We start from the raw sequence: 26,530 nt of genomic DNA, 5'->3' as shown, positions 1-26,530 counted from the left end.
TTCCATCTCATTAATGCACAGCATTCTGGAAGTGGAGTGATTTGCTGCTAATTTTGAGGAGGTGCCAAAGACACGTTATCATAAGGGAAACAACTCACTGATAGCTCAAGCTATCTGCAGACAGGTGGCCTTAAAGCTTGAATCTTCATTCTAGTTACATCCTTGCTCCTGACAACATCTTTGGGATGGTTGCTGGGGGGTGCCTGTAATTATACACCATTTTTGTGCATGAGCCTAATTGATTGGACAGGAATCAGCCTGGAATTCTTTTCCCTGGATTTTGGGCTACAAAATTTTGCCTGTACCCTTTGCACTGTAGCTGGATAAGGTAACATCGGGTTTAGGACTGAAAGCTTCTATAGTGTTATTAGGATAGTTATTTAGCTTGTTGTTATTTTCTTCTCCTGTTTGCACACTTCTATAATTGTATTCTCCTGTACTTCTTTTAATAACCTTTATTAATCATATTCTTGAGGTGTTATTTGGGCTTCAGTCTGAATCCAGCATCTTGGCCTACTTGCCAAAGCTACCTAACTAATTGTTTTGTGGAACTCAGTCTGCAAAACAGTCTACCTTGCAGGACTGACTTCTTTTTACTTAAGGCATGATAGGACTTGAGATTTGTCTTTCTGTCTCAAGTTGAAAGTTAGCCAGAGAGACTGGTGGTGGCTCTACTACTCTGGAAGTGAGGATTTACTCTCCAGTTTTGAGTATTTTTTACTTTTGACCCCCATAAGACCCCCTCCCTGTCCCCCATAAGTCCTTGTGGGACAGAGAGGTTTTGACAACTAATTTACTTGGCATGTTAACTACACGGAAAATCCCTAGTAGATACATCGCTACATCAGCAGATAGAACCCAATAGCATAGGGTACAGTCCCAGTCCCTACCAAAGCATCTCTCTGGGGGCTACGGCCTTGTAATCTGGGGAGAAAGCCCTCCCGAATAATTCAGTTTTGCAGAGTTTGCAGAAAGCCAGGAAAGTAGGAGCTTTCCTGACCTCCTCAGCCAAACCATTAGATAAGGTGGGGACTACCAAAGAGAAAGCAAGTGTACAGGCAGCTGTTGATTTTGCCCCAACGGAAGGACAGTATCTGCAAAAGGCCCTGACTAGATGAGAAAAGCTGCCATGGCAGAACAGAGGGGGAGAGACGGACGTATGGATATGGGGGGCCAAAGCCATGAAGGTCTTCCAATGTGATAGTCATGACCTCGAATTGAGCCCAGTAACAGATGGGAAGCCAATGGAGGGACAGCACAATGGGAGTGATAGGCATGCTCTGTCTAGCTCCTGAGAGTAAACAAACTGCACCATTCTACACCAGCTGGAGTCTGAGACGACTTTGAGAAGAGATGTATGTGGAGTGCACATTACCGTGGCATGAAATCAGGTGGCCAGATTGGCAATGTCAAGATAAAGGGGCTATCTCCCAGGTCAGTCAGAGTTGGGAGAAGGCTTTTTTTTGCAGCTGCATTTACTTATTTCTCTAGCAGCAGTGCTGGGTCTAGTATAACCCCATGGCTCTTAACTGAGTCAGCCAAGGTCAACTGAACCCCATCAAATGTACTTCAGGATCTCTTTTTTCCACAATCAGCTTCACTTCTGTCTTGTCTGGGTTCAATTTCAATTTGTTTGCTTTCAGCCAATTGATAACAGCTGTCAAACTACTCAGTACCTCTACTGAATCATCAGAGGATTTGGATAAGATATAGAGCTGCGTATCATCTGCATATTGATGGCATCCAATTCCATAGCTATAAATAAGTTCTCCTAAAAGCTTTACATAGAGGTTGAATAACAATACCTGAGGCTATCTTACCAGCATGGTCACTGTCACTACAAGGGTATTCCTGGGCTGTGTTCTTGCTCCCCATCTCTTTAATCGTTTTCTATACAACCTCTTTCAAAAAACTGCATCTACCGATCAACATGCCCTTAAATTGGCAGGTCACTCTATTTCTATTCTCCTTTATGCCAACGATACGGTCTTGGTCTTGCTTTCAGCAGTTGGTATATGTTGCAATTTAAAAATATTTGCCAAATATTGTAAATCTGAATCTGTAAACATTAACTATAAAAAAACAAAGATAATGTTTTTTTTTCTAAGGCTAGAATAGTGTGCTCCATGACATGTTTACTTGATGCCCATCCACTCCAAACAAGTTCACTCGCTCAATTATTTGGGCTTCTATTTTCACTCTTCTTTCTCCTGGTTCCTGAATTATAAGTGAGCCTTGGCCAGCTCAAGAATAAATCTTGCAGCTATTCATACTAGGGTTGCCAACCTCCAGGTGGTGGCTGTAGATCTCCCAGCACTACAACTGGTCTCCAGGCGACAGAGGTCCGTTCCCCTGGAGGAAATAGCTGCTTCGGAAGGTAGACTCTATGGTGCTATACCCAGCTGAGTTCCCTCCCCTCCCCAAATCTCACCCTCCCCAGCCTCCACCCCCCCAAATCTCCAAGACTTTTTCTATGCAGAGCTAGCAACCCTAATTCAGAGGTTCTATTAAACACAAGTGTTTAAAGCAAAAATTATGGCTTAACTATTATACAGAGCCAACCGGATTCAAGCTATTAATCCTTCCATCAAACACATTCAAACTACCTTCTTGTGCAGTACTTTTGGAGCACCTACATGTATAGCCTCATTCGTCCTGTACGAAGCAACTTTCAACCATAGCCTGGACCACTGCAAACAGTAAAATGTTAAGATTCTGAAGCATTTCTACAAGTGTGTAACAATACGAACAGTGAGTCACTGTATCCGTTTAAACTGAGAGCAAGAGCCAAACACATGATGGGGGGAAAGGAAACATGACAAGCAAGTTACATGCTACTTATCTTTTATTTTCAGTGGGTCACAGAGAATTACTTTTAACTTCAAAAATCAGAAAACGTCAATTCAAGAAATGTTAAAGTATTAAATTAAAAACACCGTTCTTTGCCATACCTCATCATACTATCAGTCTCTCCTAATGTTACATAACTCTTTAACTCTGAAACTACATGCAAGGTTTTGCTTTTTTTCCCCCTCAACGTTTTATCCTCTGGAGAAAAGTTCATTTCTCAGCCCAAAATTCTTACCATTTATGATTTGCAAAACTGTAAGGAAAAGTAAATTTACTACAGTTTTATCAAAGCTTTTATTTGAATTCTTAAGGTAACTTGTTTACTGGAGTCTTTTTAGATAAAGCTTTTCCTTACACTGAATTTCTGAAATGCCTTTTATTTTGTTTCATATTATAATCTTAATTTATGCACATAGGATTTAAAATAGTTCTGCTTAAACAAGAATCTACAAATAATCTTACAGACACCCAGGCATAGCTTATACAGAAGTGAGAGAGAGGAAAAACTGCATTTGCTAAACAGGATAAAAATGTAATGCAGATAAACTACGGTAAAGAACTTAAAAGTTATACTTTCTGCTTTTAAATGGTTCATTTTGCTAAAAGAACACCTGTAGCATTCACAGATTGGAAATGCCCCCAATAACGGCAAATGCAATCAAACTTCTTACAGTTTCATCATAAGCAGAGATGTACCCTTCTAAGCCTACTGACTTCAATTGACTTAGAAGGATGTACTGTGCTTTGATCTGTACTGTCAGTGAAGCATTAATACAGTGGACTTTAAATTGTAAACCAATATAGTCTATAGTCCACAGAGAACTAACACATTGCAAGGTGCTGGCCCATCCTGTTTTGAACACCTACACGGTGTTTAGAGATGCTAAAAATACACCGTACTTTTTCTGTTTCACCTCTATATAAACAATTGTGACAGTTACCATCATCCTATTATGCAGTGAGTCACCAAGTGACTATCAAAGATGCAACATCATCCAGAGGAAGTTAACTATAGAAACATAAGAGAACTCCAAATTGGGATGCTTTATATAAAGATTTACTACTGGTGCATAACGAAAAAGAAACTTCTATAAAAGAAAATAAGCATTTTTCTGTCCATGAAATGATCCTCACATTCAACAGTGAAGCGCAAATTATTATTATTCTGAAATGACAATTTCTTCTACAGATAGAAAAAACTTAAGGGCTCAATAAAGAGGAAAAGTGCTTGTAACTGCCATTATAAAATTAGTACGCTTACAACTATATTAAGCTTTGAATTTTAATTAAATATGCTCTCAATCAGCCTTCCATTTAAATTTCTCAAATCTTCTGCTGCACATCGTACCATTCCTAAGTATTCAGAGGTCTACTGTATACTGAAATACATTTAATTGTTGCAACATTAACTGAGAAAATTCTGCTCTTCTCTTCTGATTGCTGCCTTCACTTGTATGCATGCAGAGGACACTTCAGCAGATTAACTTTCAGAAACCTTTAACAAAAACTTCCCTGCTGTGTTCACAGAGATTCTTCCATTTCTTTCCTTTTGATTTAATCATAAACAGGGAATTCCATCAAAAGCCTTCACAGAAAGCAGCAAAATAACAACACAGGTTGTAAATTATATATGCTTAGATAAAGCTCTTAAATAAAACATTCATACCAAAGCCACAAGCTTGTTCTCCAGCTGCATTTCTCCGTGTACAAAGCAATGTCAGCAGCTTTTAAGAGAAAGAGGAGGAGCAAGACCATACTGGGAAATCCAGTTCATCTGCAGAAAGCCTGTGACTTATGTAGGAGGAAGTATTTTCCGTTATAAGGAACTTTAAGCCTATCACCAGAGCTGGATCTATTTCGCTGAAGTCTGCAGAGACTAGAGAATGAGCATGGGAGTGCTAATAGAACACAGATTTCATGGCATGTTGGGTGTGGCAACCAGCAAGTTCTGTCTTCCAGAGCTTAAAATTAAAAGTGGCAATTATAAGATGGAAACAAAATGAATCTCATCGTTTCCAGAAAGTGAACTCCCCCACTCCCATTATCTTCAGATCAGCTAACCAAATCTGAGGCTTTATAACTGAAGATTTTTTGACACTAAATACATTTGTGACAGTCTAAAATTCATTCCCTGACCGCAAAAATGTTTGCACAAGCTCAGGTTACAAACTGTCATATTCTAATACAGTATTGTTACTGTAAACAGAATCTTACTTAGCTTTACAAACAAAATCAATGTATATGATGAAAGTAAAGCCATATTACTGAATCACAGAGAAAGAATGCATTTAAAATAGTTTGTATTTAAAACAGCGTGTATTTAAAATGTTTATTGACCACCTCTCCATTACAAAATGTAAAAAGTGATGCACAATAATGTAAAACTCATGAGTGAGGGACCAGCAAGGACTTGGGGGGGGGCATATCTTTTCCCCCTGTATACCCTTCCCCACTATTTCCTTTTCCCCTTCTTGTGGCAGCCCCCATATCTTCTCCTTTTTCTTTCTCTCCTTTCCCATCCAACAGCCAATCAACGTTTAATCTGTACTCCCGCTACAAGTTTTCACCTTTATTTATAATTTACTTCATTTAAATCTTTCTCCCAACAGGGACTTAAAGCTGCTTAAATTGTTTTCTTCTCCTCCATTTTATCCTCACAATAACCCTGTGAGGAAGCTAAGACTGAGACCGTGTGACTGGCCCAGACTCCTAGACAGCAGCCATGGCCGAGTAGGGATTTGAACCTGGGTCTCCCAGATCCTAATGTGAAACTCTAACGAATGCTCCATCCTGACTATTGGAGGGTGGCTTCAAATTACCCCATAGCAAGTTGCCCGGTGGTTGCTGCCAGGCCTAGCGCTGATGAGTCTTCCTCAAAGGCCAAAACAGCCCTAGAAGGGGCTTAGGCCTTCTCCCTGCCTTTTATTGACAGAAACCAAGGCTCAAATGTTGGAAATACTGTTGCAGTTGCCTAGTAACTGCCACTGAGGGCATTCACTTCCTTATATCTAGCAGCAACCTTTATTGACATTACACATTCATTTCTTAATGCTACAAAAGCTGCTTATTTGAGGGGGGGAGGGTTAACTCTCAAATGGAGAGGAGTTTCTTCTGGTTTGCAGAATGATCTAACTTCTCTCTCTATGGCTCCAGTCTCTAACCTTTAAGTAACCACAGATAGGGTCATGTAGAGAATTGGATATATAGATATGTGCTGATCCTGATACAAATACCAGAAACCAAGCAGAACAGTAGGAGTATTAACACAGTATTATTAAAAGCCAAAGAATAAAAAAAAATGGCCCAGTGCTGAACTATATTCAATGAAGGTACCAGGTAAACAGAAAGGAGGTGAGTATTCCAGAACTGTAGGGGCAGCTGCCAAAGAGGTCCTATTTCTTGTGCCACCCATCTTGCCTCCAAAGGCCAGCACCATGACTGAAGCTTCCAGTAAGTCTTCATATAGGTCTCCCCTCAAAGTTGACTCAGAGACTCTAGCTGCTCTCAGGAGCTAGACGGAGTATGCGTATCACTCCTATTCTGCAGTCACTCCACGGTCTTCCTATCAGCTACTGAGCTCTATTCAAGGTCATGCTAATCACATTCAAAGACCTTCATGTCTTTCACCCCTTATAACTATGCAACTGCCTCTTCCACTACGTTCCACCACAGCAGCTTCACTCATCTGGACTGGACCTTCTGCAGACACTGCCCTGCAGTTGGGCAAAAGCAACAGCTGCCCGCATGCATGCTTTCTCTGTGGTAGCCCCCCACTTTATGGAATGGCCTGCCTAAGGAGGTCAAGAAAGCCCCCCACTCTCCTGGCTTTCTGCAAACTATACAAAACTGAATTATTCTGGAGGGCTTTCTACCTAGATTATACAGCTGTGTCGTAAGAAGTAACTCAAAGAGAGGTCATGGACTAAATGCTGCTCTCTTGGGTACTGTCTGCTGATGTAGATATCTGCCTTTTAGAGAGTTTCCACGCTGTTAAACATGCCATGTAAATTAGTTATCCTGTATTTCAGAAAGATTTCATCTCTGTGCTCAGCTTTATGTTTGTTTTCCAAATTTTCTGCTACCATAGCCTACTGTATCTCTTTCACTGAATGTCCTAACAGTTGTTCATTATTGTACATTGCTCAATGACTCCTGACTGTTGGATTATATTGTATTTTCAGTTGCACTGTGTAATCTGCCTTGGTTTTCTACATAAAGACTCAGGGCCAAGCTACAAGTGACGAATGACACTTGAACGGCGTGGATTGAGTGGAGCGCAAGTGAACAGGGAGAACGGCCCTTGGATATTCACCATGAAGGGTCCTTCTCCTCTGAGGACAGGAGGACATCTTGGGTGATTCCCACCGTCCAATCAGGGAGGCAGGAAGTTAATTTTTCTTCCTCTTCCTTGATTGAGTGGGACCACCCCTTGACTCTTCAGTTCGGGTGACTCCCCTCAGCAGTATCCGTCCTTCTATAGTTCCTAACTACAACTATGAAAAAGAACGTTACAACGACACAACACTATACATGCTCTGCAACCATGAACTAACAGCAGAGAAACAAAGTGTAAAACAGACATTATGAAGTTAATGGTACTCAGGTGCCATTGCACAAAGAGAAAAATAGAAACAGGAAGGAAGAAGAGTGCGGCTCAGGCTTGGCTTCTGCAGATGACGAAGATCTTGGGAGGGTAAGATGTCCTCCTGTCCTCAGAGGAGAAGGACCCTTCACGGTGAGTATCCAAGGGGCATTCTCCCTCTGAGGCGGAGGACATCTTGGGAACTCCCAAAGCAGTCCTTTAATATTCGGGTGGGAGATCTTCGTCCATTAGTACATGCTGAAGCACTCTTCTTCCAAACGCCGCATCAGCTGACGCATATATATGGATGTGATAGTGTTTAATGAACGTGGACACGGATGACCAGGTGGCCGCTTTACAGATGTCATCTATTGATGTGTTCCTTCTTAAAGCTGCGTTGGTCGCTGCACTCCTGGCTGAGTGTGCCATAATTCCCGATGGTACTTCCAACTTACGTGCTCTGTAGGCTTCTGCGATGCATGTTTTGATGCTGTATGCAATAGCCGAGGAAGACATCCTTTGTCCAAGCTTGGGACGAGCAATATTCACAAAAAGAGAGTCCGTCTGACGAAGCGGTTCTGTTCTAATAATGTAGGCCTTGATAGGCCTACGGACATCATGGTTGTGCCATTCACGTTCCCTGTGATGACGAGGGGACGGGCAGAACGATGGAAGATCAATCTCCTGCGAACGATGGAATCTAGACATAGCCTTGGGAATGAAGGCCGGGTCCGTCCTCAGGACCACCTTGTCCTTATGAAAAACGCACAATTCTGGTCTGATTGATAGTGCGCCCAGTTCTGAGATGCGCCTCGCAGATGTTATGGCCACGAGAAAAATGGTCTTGAGCTTGAGCCACCTGAGAGAAACGTCCTTGAGAGGTTCAAATGGTGGTTTTGTAAGAGCTGATAGTACTACCTTCAGGCGCCATGTCGGGAACCTGTGGACCACTGGTGGACTCATTAAGGTTGCACCTCGAAGAAATCGTTTGATATGAGGATGTTCCATTAAAGGGGCCCCTTCCTCAGTGGTGACGACTGTGCTTAAGGCTGCAATCTGTCGCCTTAGGGTCGCCGGTCGAAGACCTCTGTCTAGCCCGTCCTGCAGAAAAGACAGGATCACTTGCATTGGTGGATTGAGAGCGGACACCTTTTTCCTCCTGCACCATCTGTTGAATGTCTTCCAGGAGACGTTATAGATTCTGACAGTGGACTTCTTCCTGGATGCTAATAAAGTTTCGATGACTTCTGGAGTTTAGCCTTCTCTTTGGAGATAGCCCCGTTCAATGTCCACCCTGTCAAGAGACCACCATTCCGGATGCGGGTGCCAGATCGGACCTTGCTGTAGCATGTCTGGCTGCACCGGGAGTTTGAGTGGAGTCGCTACTGACAGAAGCAGAAGAGACGAAAACCACGGTCTCCATGGCCACCAAGGGGCAACCAATATTATTTCGGCTCCCAGTCCTCTGATCTTCCGCAGAAGTTTAGGTATGGTTGGAAGCGGAGGAAAGGCGTATAGCAACCGTGTCTCTCTTCGCAGGGAGGGACTGGTTCGACCGCTTTGATGGACAACAGATGCTGAATGGCCTGCATTGTGATGGATCTTCTGATGGGGTTTTTCTTTAAGGGGGAAATTAGAAAATGCTCCAGTGGCAAGGACACGAATTCTATCGAGTAACCATGAGAGACTACTTCCGTGGCCCAGGCATCCGCTTTGGACTCCATCCAGGCTTGTTGAAACAGAAGTAGTCTGCCCCCCACCGGAGCTGGTCGCGAGTCAGGGCTTCTGCCCCTTGTCCTCAGAGTCTTGCCTGTTGCTGCGATGGCCCTGCTGCCTGTTAAACCTGTTCTGGAAGTTCCCTCTGCGTGGTTGAGATTTTGGGGGATTCCATCCATGTCTTTGGTCTTGACGGTGCCTGGGTAGGGTATGGTGGGATCTGAAGGTTTGAAAGCCGAAAGACCGCCTTTCAGGTCTCTTTAGGGACTTCGGAAGGGCCTTCTTTTTTGTCCCTAGTTTCTACCAGAATTTTGTCTAATTGGTCTCCAAAAAGCTTCTTTCCCTGGAAAGGATATGCCATAAGGATGACTTTGGCCTGTAGATCTGCTGGCTAGGCTCTAAGCTCTAAGCCAGAGTAGACGTCTGGTAGCCGTGGTGGCGGCCATCGCTCTAGAAGAAAACAATAGGACGTCTAGAGTGGCATCTGACACGAATGTGCAGGCTTTTAAGATCCTACTCACTCCCTCGAGCAGACTTCTATTGTTGTCTGGGAGCAGTTGAAGAAGTCTCCTGGTCCACACCACAGACGCCCTGGAGATGCTATAGAGGAGGCTCTGATGGAGAAGGCTAGGGCTTCGTGAGCTCTTCTCAGGAACACGTCTCCCTTTCTGTCCATTGGGTCTTTGATGTTACCCTGGCCATCCCCTGCGAGGAGGCCTTGGGTCTGTAGAGCAGCCACTGGAGCGTCCACAATGGGAACCTGTAATAACTCTGCGGCAAAGTTAGGCAAGGCATGTAACTTTTTAATTGCATTTGGCACCTGTTTGCAAGCTCCCGGCATAGCCCATTCAGCTTTTAATTGACGCTCAAAATAATCTGGGAATGGGAACACTTTGGGTTTCTCATCCTACCTGGGAAAGAATTCCCTGTTCCCTTTGGCCCTTTGGAGTTTTTGATCTTCCTCCTCCTCCCCCACTGGACTGGGTTCCCTCAAATCCAAGGCTGCTAAGGTCTTGGCTAACAGATATTGGTAATCATCAGCCTGGAAGAGCCTATTGGATTGTTCAGGGGTACTGATCTCCATATCATGTTTATCCTCAGATAAAAACTCCCCCTCTTCAGAACCCTCACTGGGGGAGGAGGCTTCATCTGCCCAACCAGGGTTTTTGTCTGGGACCCATCCCTGGGATTGTTTTCTGGCCGACTTAGTAGGCCATGAACCACTCTGGCCCAGACCCTTCTGAGACTTCTTGGGTCAATTGGTAGAGGCGGTCCGTGAAGTTCTGGGTCCCTCTGCTTGGCAGAGTGCCCTGAGCTCATCTCTCAAGGTTTGTCTAATTACTGACCTTATAACTGGTGATAAGGTGGCAGCAGAATCACGTACATGCTGATCTGGAGCTTCTCTGCAGTAGCCCTCTCTGGAAATGGGTCGATTTGATGCCATTTCTCCCGCCGGGAGGTTGGCAAGCACGTCTTTCGAAACTGGCGGGAAATCGCCAGCCGTGGCTTTTCCCGCCGAAAAAGGGCTCTGCTCTGCCGCGCCATCTTCGTGCTCCGTTTGGCCGCATGCAGGTCTTTTCTGCTCCCTCTGCGAAAGTCGAGGCTGCTTCTTAGAGGGCTGCGCTTCCTCTGATGCTGCTCCATGGCCGGGTAGCCGCGCAAACCGAGTAGGCAAGCCAGTGCCGGCAGGGCTTGTTCCCGCCGCCGGAAGGACGGCTCCAGGGGAACAACCCTCAGCCCTCTCCATAAAGCTGTCCTTGGAGTCCGATGACTCCCTCGAGGCCATCTGTCCCCGATGGGACGATCTCCTTCCAGCCGCTCCACAGAGAGGGAAGGGGTTAAGGAAGGTAGAGAGAAGCGTGGGTAAAGAAGGGATTGGGATAAGGAAGAATAAGAGAGTAGAAGGTGTGAAAAAAGGAAAGAAGGTAGCAGAGCTAGCCTACTAAGAACTGCTCTCCCCTGAGGCAGGAAAAGAACTGAAGAGTCAAGGGGTGGTCCCACTCATCAAGGAAGAGGAAGAAAAATTAACTTCCTGCCTCCCTGATTGGACGGTGGGAATCACCCAAGATGTCCTCCGCCTCAGAGGGAGAAATACACTTGCCGTTCAAGTGTCATTCGTCACTTGTCGCTTGGCCCTCATTCTATTCTACATAAAGACTCCTCACACGTAGCTTCTTGTGCAGATCTATTCTACTCCCAACAATCTTCTATTCACTGAATTTTTTGAAACTTAGCACTTAAGAGGTAAGGGGTTGGTTCTGTGTACAAAGATTTGCAAAGGATCAATGGGATTAAGGTCTTTTTTCTCAACTATGTATGTTTATTTTATAACCTTTTTGCTGTGACCTCTGTAGATACAAATTCACAGTTTTGAGAATTGTAAAACCAAGCATCTGTGATAATCTAGGTAGAAAAATTGCCCAATAATCTTACAGAAACCTCTGGTAGAACATGACATTGCGAATGGATTAATGGAATTTGTTTATCAAAAAATTTAAACATTGCATGAATATACTGCCTCATGCTACATAATTAAAAACTAATCCTTATTTCATGATGATAACCTTTAGATATAATGTATCTTAAACGGAAAACAATCTTTAGATAGATTTTCCTCAAAAAACATTTTATTTAAAAAATCTGATTTAAATTTTAAAAATCCATTTTTTAATTTTTTTTAAAAAAATTGATTTTTATCCACCCTGAGAAGTGAGGAAGGATGTTGTTGGGATGAATTTTCTTGCAGAGTTTTACATGACATAGTTGTTTTGCTTCAACTCTCTTTTTCAGGATTATGCACTACTACTTTCTATACGGGTTGGGCCAGCTACATGACAAATTGGGCATGTGCAAATGTACTTTGGACAGGACAAAGGTTAAGAGATTAGTTAAGCTAAGAAGTTATGTTCTCTCCAAGGATTACATCCCAAGAAGGCTGAAGGATTATCTAACGTCTCAGAGTTAGCATAAACTCCTACGCAATCTCTGAATCTTCAAGTTCAGGATACATACTGCATCTCCTATCATACAGATCTCAGCCCCAGTCACTAACCAATCATAGGCACTCAACCTTTCATCATGTAAATTAACCTTAAGAGTCAGACATCTTCAGAATAACTATCTAGTATTAACTAGCCTAACAAAGCAGGAACATTCAGAAGCTGAAAGGAATTTCATAGCTGTATAATCAAACAGTATTTTCTTTAAATAGATCCAGGGCTTTTTTTCAGGGGGAACGCGGGGGAACAGAGTTCCGGAACCTCTTGAAAATGGTCACATGGCTGGTGGCCCCGCCCCCTGATCTCCAGACAGAGGGAAGTTTAAACTCCCCTCTGTCTGGAGATCAGGGGGCAGGGCCACCAGCCATGTGACCATTTTCTCTGAGGGCAACCCACTGAGTTCCACCACCTCTTTTCCCAGAAAAAAAGCCCTGAATAGATCAATGGATTTACGTTCATGATTATCTTAAGATGTTTGGGGAATAAAGCCTTTACAAAGAAAAAAAGATTTATTAATTCCACTATTTTATTTAAAATATTTAAATCCTGCCTTTCCACAATGTCCAAGATGACTTACAAAGTATAAACTTAACGGTTAAAAACATAGTTAAAACACACAAAACAAACGCACATTAAATTAACTGTAACACCTGCAACGTATATCTCAAGCAGCTACCGAAGACATTCATCAAAATTACTCTGCTTTACATGTTTGATGGAGAGTGTGTGGGAGCGAGAGAGAGAGAGACGGCACGCAGGAGAGAGCGGAGGGTGAGTACCAGGTTCCCAGTCCCCCGCTGAGGGACTCAAGGGACCTGGCAACCCTAGTTCCATGCCATGATGGGCTTTAAAAATAAACAGCTCCTTGAATTGCACGCAGAAACAAATAGGTAACCAGTGAAGGTGTAATATGATCATGCTGGCTTAAACCAGCCAATAATCTAGTGGCAGCATTATGAACAGTTTGCAAGGGCAGCTCCACATACAATGCTTACAATAAACTAGCCCTGAGATTACAGTGGCATGGATCAGCACAGCAAGGTTAACACAATTAAGACAGGGAGCCAGTAGAAGCATTCGGTACAGACAACAGAAAGCCCTCCTAGCCACTTCCCCAACTTGCTTTTCTAAGAACAACACTGGATTCAGTGTTATTCTCAGGCTTTTCACCAAGTCAGTTACTGAAGCAGGCCATCAACATCATCCATTTGTATTAGTGGTGCCCCATAACAATCAGCCTTCCCTACCAGTATCAATTCTTTCTTTCCTGACAGGTTTAACACCAAGACTACCACTCCTGGTGCCTTAAAGAAATGTATAGTTAGATGTCATCTCCATACTGATAACTGTTAACCCTCTAGGCTCCAGATGATCTCTATCAAAGGACATACATAGATGTTAGACAGCAACAGTGAGAGAATCAGTCTCTGAGGGACACCACAGGCCATGTTCCATTGATGCGATTGATGCAATTTCTCTTTAGCCCTATGGCCTTCCAGTCACTTTATCAGGATAGTATATTCAACAATATCAAAAGCTGTCAACAGGTCCACTAAGACTGGAAAGCTATTGGGTAACACTTTCTAAATACAAAACTCAGAAGTAATTTTCAAGGAAGGACAATCCCCCACTTAGATTACTGCCCCAGCTCCATACACTAGTCACATTTTAATGAAGATTCTTTCCCTTTATTCCCCTCTAAATTAAATGGTGGCTGAATTTTTTTGTTCCCTCTAGAAAATACAAACTTCCCAAACACAGCAATATTCTACTTTATTAACAACGCATGTTAGCAACAATACAAAAAGTTGCCTTTAATTAATAATAGACTTAGTTGCCTTCTCCTTTGGCCTTTGGAATAGGACAGAATGTTTTATTATATGCAGCTTTGTGTTAACTGAAGCAACACTGGTACTGTGGCAGGGGGCGGGGGTGCTGTACAGGCATAGAAGCCTCCTTGAAAACATACATCTTCATGAGAAAGGATGTAAAAAAAAAATTTTACCTGCAGAGAAAGATTGATACTGTACAGTGATAACTGCAACTCATTTGTTTTTTTAAGAAGGAAATTTTCAGTACAATTTTTAGGAATGCAAACATTCTGGTTCTGACCAATTTCAGAAATCCCCTCCCTCTAATCTTCACAGCAATAGTCTTTCAGATGCTTTTAACAAAAACAACTTTGCTTTCAACAGTTCCAGAGATTGCAAATGAAAGGACTGTTCATGTTTGAACAAAACCACATTGCAATCTAATTTCCACAGTATAAAGGAAAATCTAATTAGAGAATGCTGATTTCTAAACTAACAAATATTCTAAATGTGCAATAAAAATCTGCTGTAAGATCACTCATATCACTTTCGGGTAAGTGACAAAAATAACAAAAAATTGTTTTTGAGCCAAGTGAAGTATCCATTCTAAAATTATAGTATACTAACAATTTAAAATACATGCATATGTGCGTGCAACCCAGCTATTTCAAAATTGGTAGTGATGCTATATTTACAAGATACATTTAAATTTCAAATACAAAAAGTAATTTTGCTCCATGTATTAAGCTAATGAATGTTTTGTTGTTGTTGTATCATGTATAAACAACAAATGCTTGAAACCAGTATTTATTCATATCTGGTCACAAAATGGGGAAAGTATGCCATGGAAATTTATTTAAAATACAATAAATTTATGAAATCATCTTGCCTGTATGCAGTTTCAGGGTGACTATTATTTTAAACGGGGATCCAAACCCGGCCAGAAACCTAGCCTCAAAACTGGTTCAGAGACTTCTCTTCTATGAACCAGAACTGTTTCCTAACTTGAAAACACTTGTAGTGCAATCTTAAGAAGACTTATTCCAGTCTATTGATTTCAATGAGTTTAAACTCTGTTTAGGATTGCATTGTTGGTTCAGCTGAACCTTAAAAAACAGTGAGCAGCAGAATGACCGGGTTCAGTTCTTGTCCACAGGAGAAAAAAAAACAGGTTCAGGCTCAGCTTGGATGCATGGCTTTAAGACAACTGACTGGATTTACATGGGTACTGTTACCCACATAGCTATGTAGCTCAGATTTAATTACCTAAATGTTTGCACTTACATTATAATTATACAGAAAGGCCATTGTATATACAATAGTAAATAGGACAGATGTTTAATAGACTAAGCAAAAGCCATTTGTTTATTCACCCCCTCATTATGTAAGGACCCCCTTTCATCCATCAAACTGTTGGTGAGCTTGTTAATACCACTTATTTATGCACCCAGGCATTTTGTTGAGCTTGTACTTTACTGGGGGGGGGGGTAAAATACTGTTAGAGGTTGATTAATACTATATCGTTTTATTTCTGTCTTAATTGGTTTGCAGGTTTAAAATGTTTTGTAAGTTTAATGCTGCTATTGGTGTTAGTGCTTAATTCTATAGCCATTCTTTTATCTGTATGTTTTTAAATGTATTATATATTTATTTTTAAAATGTGATTGCTACATTGCTTTTCTGTGCTACACATACAGCGTTCTATTTGTGGTGGTGAAACTTTGCCCGGCATCAAAGTGGAAAAAGGTGAGGGACAGAGTGCCACCCCTTTTGGTTAAGCTAAGAAGAGTAGGGGAGAAATGGGATACTTTAAAAGTCTCTTCATTTTGGCAGAGTTTCTTTTATTCCCAACTCTGGGAACTCTCAATCACTGTGGAAGGACAGGACAGGCAATGGAGATTCTTACTACGCTGATCTTGTCCCCTCTCAAGACTCTGTGTTTATTCCAGGAAGAACTCTGAAACAGGTTATAAAGAATTAAAAAGGCTGGAGAACCTGTAGTGGACTTTTCTGGGAGCTATTATGAAAAACTATTCTGTGAGTACAGCATAGGCACTGAAAGAACCCTGACCTGACCTCTGGCACAAACATAGCCCTGGGTGATGGCAAGGAATGGAGTCAGGGCAGACAGTTCTTTTGTAAACAGGTACTAGAAGAGGGAATGGAAACCAGGAATGCAGTTTTGTGAACAACTATTGTACTAAAAACAAAAATGGGGGAAATGCTTTTTTTCCTGGGGAAAGAGGTGCTGAGTCTAAGGCCTGCATGAAATTCATATCACTTGCATTACAAGTGTGGACGGGAAAGAGCTGCTGAACAGTAACACAGGCCCTTTACCATCACATATCCCAGAACTAAGCCCTGGTACTGAAAATAGATTCTAAGGTTCACTCCTGGTGAATTCTAGCACAATTAATCTCTATTCAGAGAATATTTTTTCTCTATTCTTTACATTTTTTTGCACACAATGAATCTGTATAAGCAGCTCAAGCCCTTTGGTTCCTGAAAAGCAGATACAAGTTGGAAATAGGAAAGAAAAGGGGACATAATGTAGCATGTTTAAAGCCAATGAGAAAGAAGACTGAACGGCCCTTGGATACTCACCGTGAAGGGTCCTTCTCCTCTGAGGACAGGAGGACATCTTGGGTGATTCCCACCGTCCAATCAGGGAGGCAGGAAGTTAATTTTTCTTCCTCTTCCTTGATGAGTGGGACCACCCCTTGACTCTTCAGTTCGGGTGACTCCCCTCAGCAGTATCCGTCCTTCTATAGTTCCTAACTACAACTATGAAAAAGAACGTTACAATGACACAACACTATACATGCTCTGCAACCATGAACTAACAGCAGAGAAACAAAGTGTAAAACAGACATTATGAAGTTAATGGTACTCAGGTGCCATTGCACGAAGGGAAAAATAGAAACAGGAAGGAAGAAGAGTGCGGCTCAGGCTTGGCTTCTGCAGATGACGAAGATCTTGGGAGGGCAAGATGTCCTCCTGTCCTCAGAGGAGAAGGACCCTTCACGGTGAGTATCCAAGGGCCGTTCTCCCTCTGAGGCGGAGGACATCTTGGGAACTCCCAAAGCAGTCCTTTAATGTTCGGGTGGGAGATCTTCGTCCATTAGTACATGCTGAAGCACTCTTCTTCCAAACGCCGCATCAGTTGACGCATATGTATGGATGTGATAGTGTTTAATGAACGTGGACACGGATGACCAGGTGGCCGCTTTACAGATGTCATCTATTGATGCGTTCTTTCTTAAAGCTGCATTGGTCGCTGCACTCCTGGCCGAGTGTGCCGTAATTCCCGATGGTACTTCCAACTTACGTGCTCTGAAGGCTTCTGCGATGCATGTTTTAATGCTGTATGCAATAGCCGAGGAAGACATCCTTTGTCCAAGCTTGGGACGAGCAATATTCACAAAAAGAGAGTCCGTCTGACGAAGCGGTTCTGTTCTAATAATGTAGGCCTTGATAGCCCTACGGACATCAAGGTTGTGCCATTCACGTTCCCTGTGATGACGAGGGGACGGGCAGAACGATGGAAGATTCATCTCCTGCGAACGATGGAATCTAGACATAGCCTTGGGAATGAAGGCCAGGTCCGTCCTCAGGACCACCTTGTCCTTATGAAAAACGCACAATTCTGGTCTGATTGATAGTGCGCCCAGTTCTGAGATGCGCCTCGCAGATGTTATGGCCACGAGAAAAATGGTCTTGAGCTTGAGCCACCTGAGAGAAACCTCCTTGAGAGGTTCAAATGGCGGTTTTGTAAGAGCTGATAGTACTATGTTCAGGCGCCATGTCGGGAACCTGTGGACCACTGGTGGACTCATTAAGGTTGCACCTCGAAGAAATCGTTTGATATGAGGATGTTCCATTAAAGGGGCCCCTTCCTCAGTGGTGATGACTGTGCTTAAGGCTGCAATCTGTCGCCTTAGGGTCGCCGGTCGAAGACCTCTGTCTAGCCCGTCCTGCAGAAAAGACAGGATCACTTGCATTGGTGGATTGAGAGCGGACACCTTTTTCCTCCTGCACCATCTGTTGAATGTCTTCCAGGAGACGTTATAGATTCTGACAGTGGACTTCTTCCTGGACGCTAAAAAAAGTTTCGATGACTTCTGGAGTATAGCCTTCTCTTTGGAGATAGCCCCGTTCAATGTCCACCCTGTCAGAGACCACCATTCCGGATGCGGGTGCCAGATTGGACCTTGCTGTAGCATGTCTGGCTGCACCGGGAGTTTGAGTGGAGTCGCTACTGACAGAAGCAGAAGAGACGAAAACCACGGTCTCCGTGGCCACCAAGGGACGACCAATATTTTTTCGGCTCCCTGTTCCCTGATCTTCCGCAGAAGTTTGGGCATGGTTGGAAGCAGAGGAAAGGCGTATAACAAACTTTTCGGCCAGTGGGAATTGAGAGCGTCCGTGCTCCCTGCCCTCGGATGAAAGAACCTGGAGAAAAATCTGGGGACTTGATTGTTTAGGTGAGAGGCAAAGAGATCCACTCGTGGAATTCCGAAGTGCGTTGTTATGAGAGTGAACATTTCCTTCTTCAGAGACCAATTCCCCGGATGCAGGGACTCCCTGCTCAGCCAGTCCGCATGTACGTTGAGGACTCCTCTTATGTGTTCCGCCTGGATAGACCTGAGATTGCACTCTGCCCAACTGATGATCTTGCAGGCTTCTCTTTGGAGTCGAGATGACTTGGATCCCCCTTGTTTGTTTATATATGCTTTCGTGGCTATGTTGTCCGTGCATATCAGGACATGGCTGTGGAGGATCCTCTCCCTGAAGTGTGTCAACGCCAGCAGGATGGCTCTCAGTTCCAGGACATTGATGGCAAGAGTCACCTCCTTCTCGGACCACTTGCCCTGGGCTGGAATGCCCTCCAACGTCGCCCTCCAGCCCTTGAGGCTGGCATCGGTGAATATCTGTATGAGCTGGTGGGAGAGGAAACTCTTGCCCTGCTGTAGATTGGCATCCACTGTCCACCACATCAAGCTGTCCTTGAGCGCTCTGGGCACCTGCACCTTGATATTCGACCGCTGTGCTATCTGCAGTTGGAAAGGGGCGTAGCAAGGCTTGGAGTGGTCTGTAGTGGAATCGACCCCAGTAGATTGCCTCTGCTTTGGATACCAGTAGGCCCATGAACTTCGACAAATCCATGAGCATGGAGGAAGCTTGCTTGATTATTGCTCCTGCCAGTACCCTGGTCTTGTCGCACTTCTTGGGAGGAAGGAAGAATCGGCCCTCCTTGGTGTCGATAATTAGTCCCAGATGTTCCAGGCGTTGAGAGGGTTGCAGTGAACATTTGGCTAGATTTATTATGAAGCCATGCTTCTCCAGGAACTGAATGGTGAATGTCATCACCCGGATGGACTCCTCTCTGGATCCCGATCTTATCAGCAGGTCGTCCAAGTAAGGGTGTAGGTGGATGCCCGTTTCCCTCAACCTGAGGACTGGGACGATCAGCAGCTTGGTAAAAACCCTGGGAGCGGTTGCCAAGCCGAAAGGCATTGCTCTGAACTGAAAGTGAAGGTTCTTCACACAGAACCTGAGGAATCTCCAATGCGCTGGGGACACTGGCACATGTAGATAAGCCTCGGTTAAATCTATCGAGGTTAAAAACTCCCCCGGCTGTAGAGCCTCTGCGATGGATCGGAGAGTTTCCATCCGGAAGTGCCGAATTTTTATGAACTTGTTCACATATTTCAGATCCAGGACTGACCTCCAGTCCCCATTCCTTTTGGGGACTGTGAAGAAAATGGAGTACACACCGTGTTTCTCTTCGCAGGGAGGGACTGGTTCGACCGCTTTGATGGACAACAGATGCTGAATGGCCTGCATTGTGATGGATCTTCTGATGGGGTTTTTCTTTAAGGGGGAAATTAGAAAACGCTCCAGTGGCAAGGACACGAATTCTATCGAGTAACCATGAGAGACTACTTCCGTGGCCCAGGCATCTGCTTTGGACTCCATCCAGGCTTGTTGAAACAGAAGTAGTCTGCCCCCCACCGGAGCTGGTCGCGAGTCAGGGCTTCTGCCCCTTGTCCTCGGGGTCTTGTCTGTTGCCGCGATGGCCCTGCTGCCTGTTAAACCTGTTCTGGAAGTTCCCTCTGCGTGGTTGAGATTTTGGGGGATTCCATCCACGTCTTTGGTCTTGACGGTGCCTGGGTAGGGTATGGTGGGATCTGAAGGTTTGAAAGCCGAAAGACCGCCTTTCAGGTCTCTTTATGGACTTCAGAAGGGCCTTCTTTTTGTCCCTAGTTTCTACCAGAATTTTGTCTAATTGGTCTCCAAAAAGCTTCTTTCCCTGGAAAGGATATGCCATAAGGATGACTTTGGCCTGTAGATCTGCTGGCCAAGCTCTAAGCCAGAGTAGACGTCTGGTAGCCGTGGTGGCGGCCATCGCTCTAGAAGAAAACAATAGGGCATCTAGAGTGGCATCTGACGCGAATGCGCAGGCTTTTAAGATCCTATTCGCTCCCTCGAGCAGACTTCTATTGTTGTCTGGGAGCAGTTGAAGAAGTCTCCTGGTCCACACCACGGACGCCCTGGAGACGATAGATGCTATAGAGGAGGCTCTGATGGAGAAGGCTAGGGCTTCATGAGCTCTTCTCAGGAACACGTCTCCCTTTCTGTCTAGTGGGTCTTTGATGTTACCCTGGCCATCCTCTGCGAGCAGACCTTGGGTCTGTAGAGCAGCCACTGGAGCGTCCACAATGGGAACCTGTAATAACTCTGCGGCAAAGTTAGGCAAGGCATGTAACTTTTTAATTGCATTTGGACCTGTTTGCAAGCTCCCGGCATAGCCCATTCAGCTTTTAATTGACGCTCAAAATAATCTGGGAATGGGAACACTTTGGGTTTCTCATCCGACCTGGGAAAGAATTCCCTGTTCCCTTTGGCCCTTTGGAGTTTTTGATCTTCCTCCTCCTCCCCCCCTGGACTGGGTTCCCTCAAATCCAAGGCTGCTAAAGTCTTGGCTAACAGATATTGGTAATCATCAGCCTGGAAGAGCCTATTGGATTGTTCAGGGGTACTGATCTCCATATCATGTTCATCCTCAGATAAAAACTCCCCCTCTTCAGAACCCTCACTGGGGGAGGAGGCTTCATCTGCCCAACCAGGGTTTTTGTCCGGGACCCATCCCTGGGATTGTTTTCTGGCTGCCTTAGTAGGCCACATACCACTCTGGCCCAGACCCTTCTGAGACTTCTCGGGTCGATTGGTAGAGGCGGTCCGTGAAGTTCTGGGTCCCTCTGCTTGGCAGAGTGCCCTGAGCTCGTCTCTCAATGTTTGTCTAATTACTGACCTTATAACTGGTGATAAGGTGGCAGTAGAATCACGCACATGCTGATCTGGAGCTTCTCTGCAGTAGCCCTCTCTGGAAATAGGTCGATTTGACGCCATTTCTCCCGCCGGGAGGTTGGCAAGCACGTCTTTCGAAATTGGCGGGAAATGGCCAGCCGCGGCTTTTCCCGCCAAAAAAGGGCTCTGCTCTGCCGAGCCATCTTCGTGCTCCATTTGGCCACATGCAGGTCTTTTCGGCTCCCTCTGCGAAAGTCGAGGCTGCTTCTTAGAGGGCTGCGCTTCCTCTGATGCTGCTCCATGGCCGGGTAGCCGCGCAAACCGAGTAGGCAAGCCAGTGCCGGCAGGGCTTGTTCCCGCCGCCGGAAGGACGGCTCCAGGGGAACAACCCTCAGCCCTCTCCATAAAGCTGTCCTCGGAGTCCGATGACTCCCTCGAGGCCATCTGTCCCCGATGGGATGATCTCCTTCCAGCCGCTCCACAGAGAGGGAAGGGGTTAAGGAAGGTAGAGAGAAGCGTGGGTAAAGAAGGGATTGGGATAAGGAAGAATAAGAGAGTAGAAGGTGTGAAAAAAGGAAAGAAGATAGCAGAGCTAGCCTACTAAGAACTGCTCTCCCCTGAGGCAGGAAAAGAACTGAAGAGTCAAGGGGTGGTCCCACTCATCAAGGAAGAGGAAGAAAAATTAACTTCCTGCCTCCCTGATTGGACGGTGGGAATCACCCAAGATGTCCTCCGCCTCAGAGGGAGAATATATCCCGCACAGCCTAGGGGCAGGAGCAGTTCTGTAGTGGTGATACCGATGGAGGGACATGCAAGGGAATTTTGGAGGCTGCAGAGAAAAGATGCAAATGCATGTAACTAAATTTTATATATTGATTGGAATTAATCAGCCAAAACGTTGGCTGAAAGCCCTAAACCTGTTTTGTGATAAAAAGGAAGATTGGAAAAGAAACAGCTTTGCCTCTTATTGCTTATGGGGCGGGGGGGGGGGGGGGGGAATGATAGCTGCCATCATTCATCTGAATAAAATCCATAGACAACCAGTATTTATAAAAGACTTCTTATTACAGTGAAGTGAGTAAAGTAGATAAGCCTTTCAAAGTCTGCAGAAGGGCAAAGGGAAGAGATAATAGAGGCTAAGTGAATACAGAGATTAAACCAACTAGTCAACTATCAAAAGACACACAAACAAAATAAGGATTTCTGCATAAGGTAGTTTTCAGATTCTGCATTACAATATAACAGGTCCTGCAGCTCTGAACTTGCAGACCATAATCCAAATACAAGCGGAACTGCTGCGAATCTAGAACAGAAAGGGAACTTAAAGCTTTAAAACTGTATTTGCCCTACCAGTGTGTTTTCAATATTTAATACTTTTAAAGAGTTCTTGAAGAAAATGTGAGATGGAAAGTAAAATAATGAACAGTACAGTCATTATGCTTATGATTATACCCATTCCAGTTTTAGCTTTAAAAAAACATTCTGTGCACTAAAAAGGGAAAAGGCAAAATATGATGAAAGACAATGTCATTATAGTTAACAGAAGTCTGGCACAATCTAGTATACCTTTGTAACGTATGACCTTTGAAAGGATCTACTTACAGTGAAATCCTATGTAGATTTACCCCCATCTAAACCCATTGAAATCAATGGGCTTAGACTGGAGTAACTCTGTTTAGGATTTCACTGTTAGAGTGCCAAAGGGAACAGAAGAGAATGTAGCCGAATAAAGATATGCCTATATAAGTTAAAGAACTCCAACAAGTTTCTATATTTCTAATGAGGCACTCTGAATCTTTTTGCTTGTTTCAGAACTTTACAAATAAATCTATTAAAGAACTAAGCGGCCCCATGCTTACCTATTTTGTTTCTTGCTGTCACAGCATTGTTATCCATCCTCTCAAACTGCTGAAGACATGCCTGAGTCGCCTCCTACCAAAACAAAGAACTCCATTCACAAAATTTGTCATTCACTGATATATTACCTTACAAATAATATACTTCTCCAGTCTTGCATACCTTAAAACAATACTAGTAATTACAGCTTATTTTATCCAAACAGAGTTACGTTAATGGCATCTACTACTGACCTTCCTCCTTCTCTAGTGTGAGGATTAAGGAAGTCCGAGGCAAGAGTGACTGGCCTTAATTTATTCCTGGTTGCAACTACAAATGCCCCCTCTCCCAAGACTCTTCTTGAACCCAGAAATCAGCATTCTACTCCATTTGTCCCGGTTGCTGAGATGGAGGCCTGTCGGGACCAAAAACTATATGGGTACAGACTTCAGTTACTTATTGGGGAAGAACAAACAATTGGATACACTTGTCAGTGAATGAATCTAAATATTTCTTTCTCTAGAAAGAGAGAGACAAACTTCAAATATACCACTTAAGAAGAAAGATTGATCCTACACAAAATATCTATACAACTATAAGCTGCAAAACAGTTAAGAAAAAAATCACTTTAAAATAAAACTCAGGAGTATGAAACACTTTCTTGGTACATGTTACCTGTAGCAGAATATCACTTGGCTCAAATCCAAGCAAAAGACAAAATCTGCTGTTTATCCTAAAATTCCTTTCTTGGTTGTACAGTGCCTGCCTGAAAACCAAACAAGAACATTCTTTGATCTACTGAGATACAAGGCCCCAGAAAGTAACAAGACCAACCCTATAAATTTTGAGAAGAATGTACTTATGCTGGAAGAATGTGACCAGCTTCCAAGAACTGAAACAGATGCTGTTTCAAATTAACAGAAGCAGTAACTAGCACTAAATGTGCTAACCTCCAGGTGGTGCCTAGAGATATTCCCAGATTACAGAGAGCAGAATAAAATGGCTGCCTTGGAGGGTGAACTCCATGGCATTATATTCTGCTCGAGTCCTCCCCCCCCTCCCCAGTTTCCACACCCAAATCCCTAGGAATTTCCTAACCCACAGTTGGCTGCTGTACTAGTAGAGCAGGACATTTTAAGCACCAGATTCGGGTGTTGAAAATCCACAGTGCAATCCTGAACAGAGTTACACCTTTCTGAGCCCATGGACTTAAACAAATTTAGAAGGGAGTAACTCTGCTTAGGATTCTGCTGTCAGATTCATACTCTTACTTGGCGTTGAAACTCAGACAGTATTCTGGGGCAAGCCATTTCTCTCATTGCAATTGTGTGCGGAGTAATTCCACTCTAAGCGCAATGAAATCTGCATGGGATTGTACAGTAAATCACTTCCCACGGTTTTATGGTGATAACACACTACTCTTGAGTTCTATAAAAAGTTAATACAAATTTACTAGGTAACAGGTACATGTTTATAAGATATGCCTTCACATTCTACATATCACACGAACACTTGCGCTCTAAAAATTACACTACTTGCTTTTATATATTTTTCAACAGACCCAGAAAGAGGATTCTTGCAAGCCACGCGTGAGGCTATTGTGTCACAACATGCCTTAAAAATTCAGTTTTCTTCTGAGATTTGGAGCAAGATCATATCTGTGTTTTTCTCACACAATCTGCTACCGATAACTGTGTAAGGTGCTGGCACAGTGTACAATGTGGCCTCTCCTTTATATTAAACAATCACTTGCAAAATACTATGCAAAACCTCTACCCCAAAGCATATCCTATGACTGCGTGGACTTATACCATTCCCTTTCCTCACAACCATCACTTATTCCCTCCCTCATTAGCAACATATTTGCCCCACACTCTTATTCATCTAATTGATGCTATTATTACTAATCGCTTTTAACACAGCTAGTGTAGTGTAGGGGTTAGAATTTCTAACTAGAGTTTAGAAGACCCAGGTTCAAATTCCCCATTCTGCCATGGAACCTTGCTAAGTTACTGTTGATCCAATACTACCCAAGAAGCTTCATGTGACTTTGGACCAGTCTCAGCCTAACCAACAACTAGGGTCGCCAGTCTCCCAGTCGGCATGGGATATCTCTGCTCCCAATCACCAGTCCCCACCACCACTCACCTGACCAACAAGGGGAAAGGTGCAGAACAGGCCTTCCGGACTGCGCTCCTAGTGTGAGGCAACAACGTTGCCTCCAGGAGTGATGTCATCACATAGGACCCAGGAGCAGAGCCCAAATCAGCCCAGCACGAAACCCAGGAGCACTCTTGGGGCCTGCACAATGATGTTGGTCTTTGAAGTGAAAACATTGCACAGGGAGAATGGGCATGCTCTGCAGAGCTCCTATGGGTAAGTGCCATGTCCATTCACCCCACTAGGAGGGAATGGGGACCTGGCAACCCTGCCTACAGCTTGACATTATTTTAAGGATAAAATGGAGGACAGCCACTCTAGGTTAATTGCAGAGAACAACATAGCATTGATGAAGTACATCAGGGGCCCAATCTTTTTGAGCCTGTGGGCACATTTAGAATTCACAAAATGGCTGCCACAAAACGGCTGCAGGAGGTAGAGTCAGCCACAAAATGGCTGCTAAAGCTTAGCTCTAGTCACACAGTGAAGATCCTTGTGCTATGGAAACAGCTTCTGCCAAAGCAATGTTTTTAAAGATCTGCACAGCCAATCAAATCTCCAATAGTCAATCAGAAGCAATGCTTGACAAAAGCCCTACCTGGCCCCACCCACTTTCTAAAAAAAACTTGGTGGGTACAAGGAATAATGTCAGTGGGTGCAATGGTGCCCACATGCACCACTTTGGGGACCCCTGACATACATACATACACTACACACACACACACACACACAAAATAAACCACAGTCCCAGAAAACATTTCCTGTACATCCAATCTCAAGTTCTCAGGGGTACTTTGGCATTAATACACTTAGTTCATCAACACCGACAGCATACAAGCCAAAGAACTCCAGCAATCAATTGTCTGAAGGATCACCACGTACTACTAAAAGTTTACATGAAAATGAAATCTATATTATTATACCGCAATTACTATCATATTATAGTTTCAACTGTAACTAAATGGCTTTTTATTAGAATTTTCAAGTTACAATTACTGAATAAATGCTGTTCTTGAAATGCTGGATCCATCTATGTGTTTCTCATATTGTTATCCTATCCTTTCTCCAGTGAACTCAGGAGGGTGGGCATGGTTGTTCCCCCTCACCCTGTTATATCTTCATAACATACAAGATAAGTTAGGCAGAAACAGAACCAGTGATCCAAGGCCACCCAGTAAGTATCACCAGCAAAACTCAACCTCCCTGTTTTGAGACAAAAGATAACACTTAATACTCAGTCATATTTGAATCCAGTGGCACCTTAG

General features: G+C 43.8%; 1 protein-coding gene across 4 annotated transcripts in view; it reads right to left on the bottom strand.

Moving 5' to 3' along the window:
- Nucleotides 1-26,530, bottom strand: part of SGMS1 (sphingomyelin synthase 1) — a 110,011-nt gene that overhangs the window by 30,964 nt on the left and 52,517 nt on the right. For 2 of the 4 annotated variants that reach the window (XM_054982966.1, XM_054982965.1), the window contains one exon: nucleotides 23,129-23,201. The gene's annotated coding sequence lies outside the window, so the exon portion shown is untranslated. Of the gene's footprint in view, nucleotides 1-4,516; nucleotides 4,544-23,128; nucleotides 23,202-23,359; nucleotides 23,453-26,530 lie in introns of those variants that run through there. The other 2 variants (XM_054982967.1, XM_054982969.1) reach the window with 2 other exon arrangements.

The sequence above is a fragment of the Eublepharis macularius genome, chromosome 6, assembly GCF_028583425.1.
Source record: "Eublepharis macularius isolate TG4126 chromosome 6, MPM_Emac_v1.0, whole genome shotgun sequence".
Classification (NCBI taxonomy): Eukaryota; Metazoa; Chordata; class Lepidosauria; order Squamata; family Eublepharidae; genus Eublepharis; species Eublepharis macularius.
This window is presented reverse-complemented; position numbering and strand designations above follow the sequence as displayed.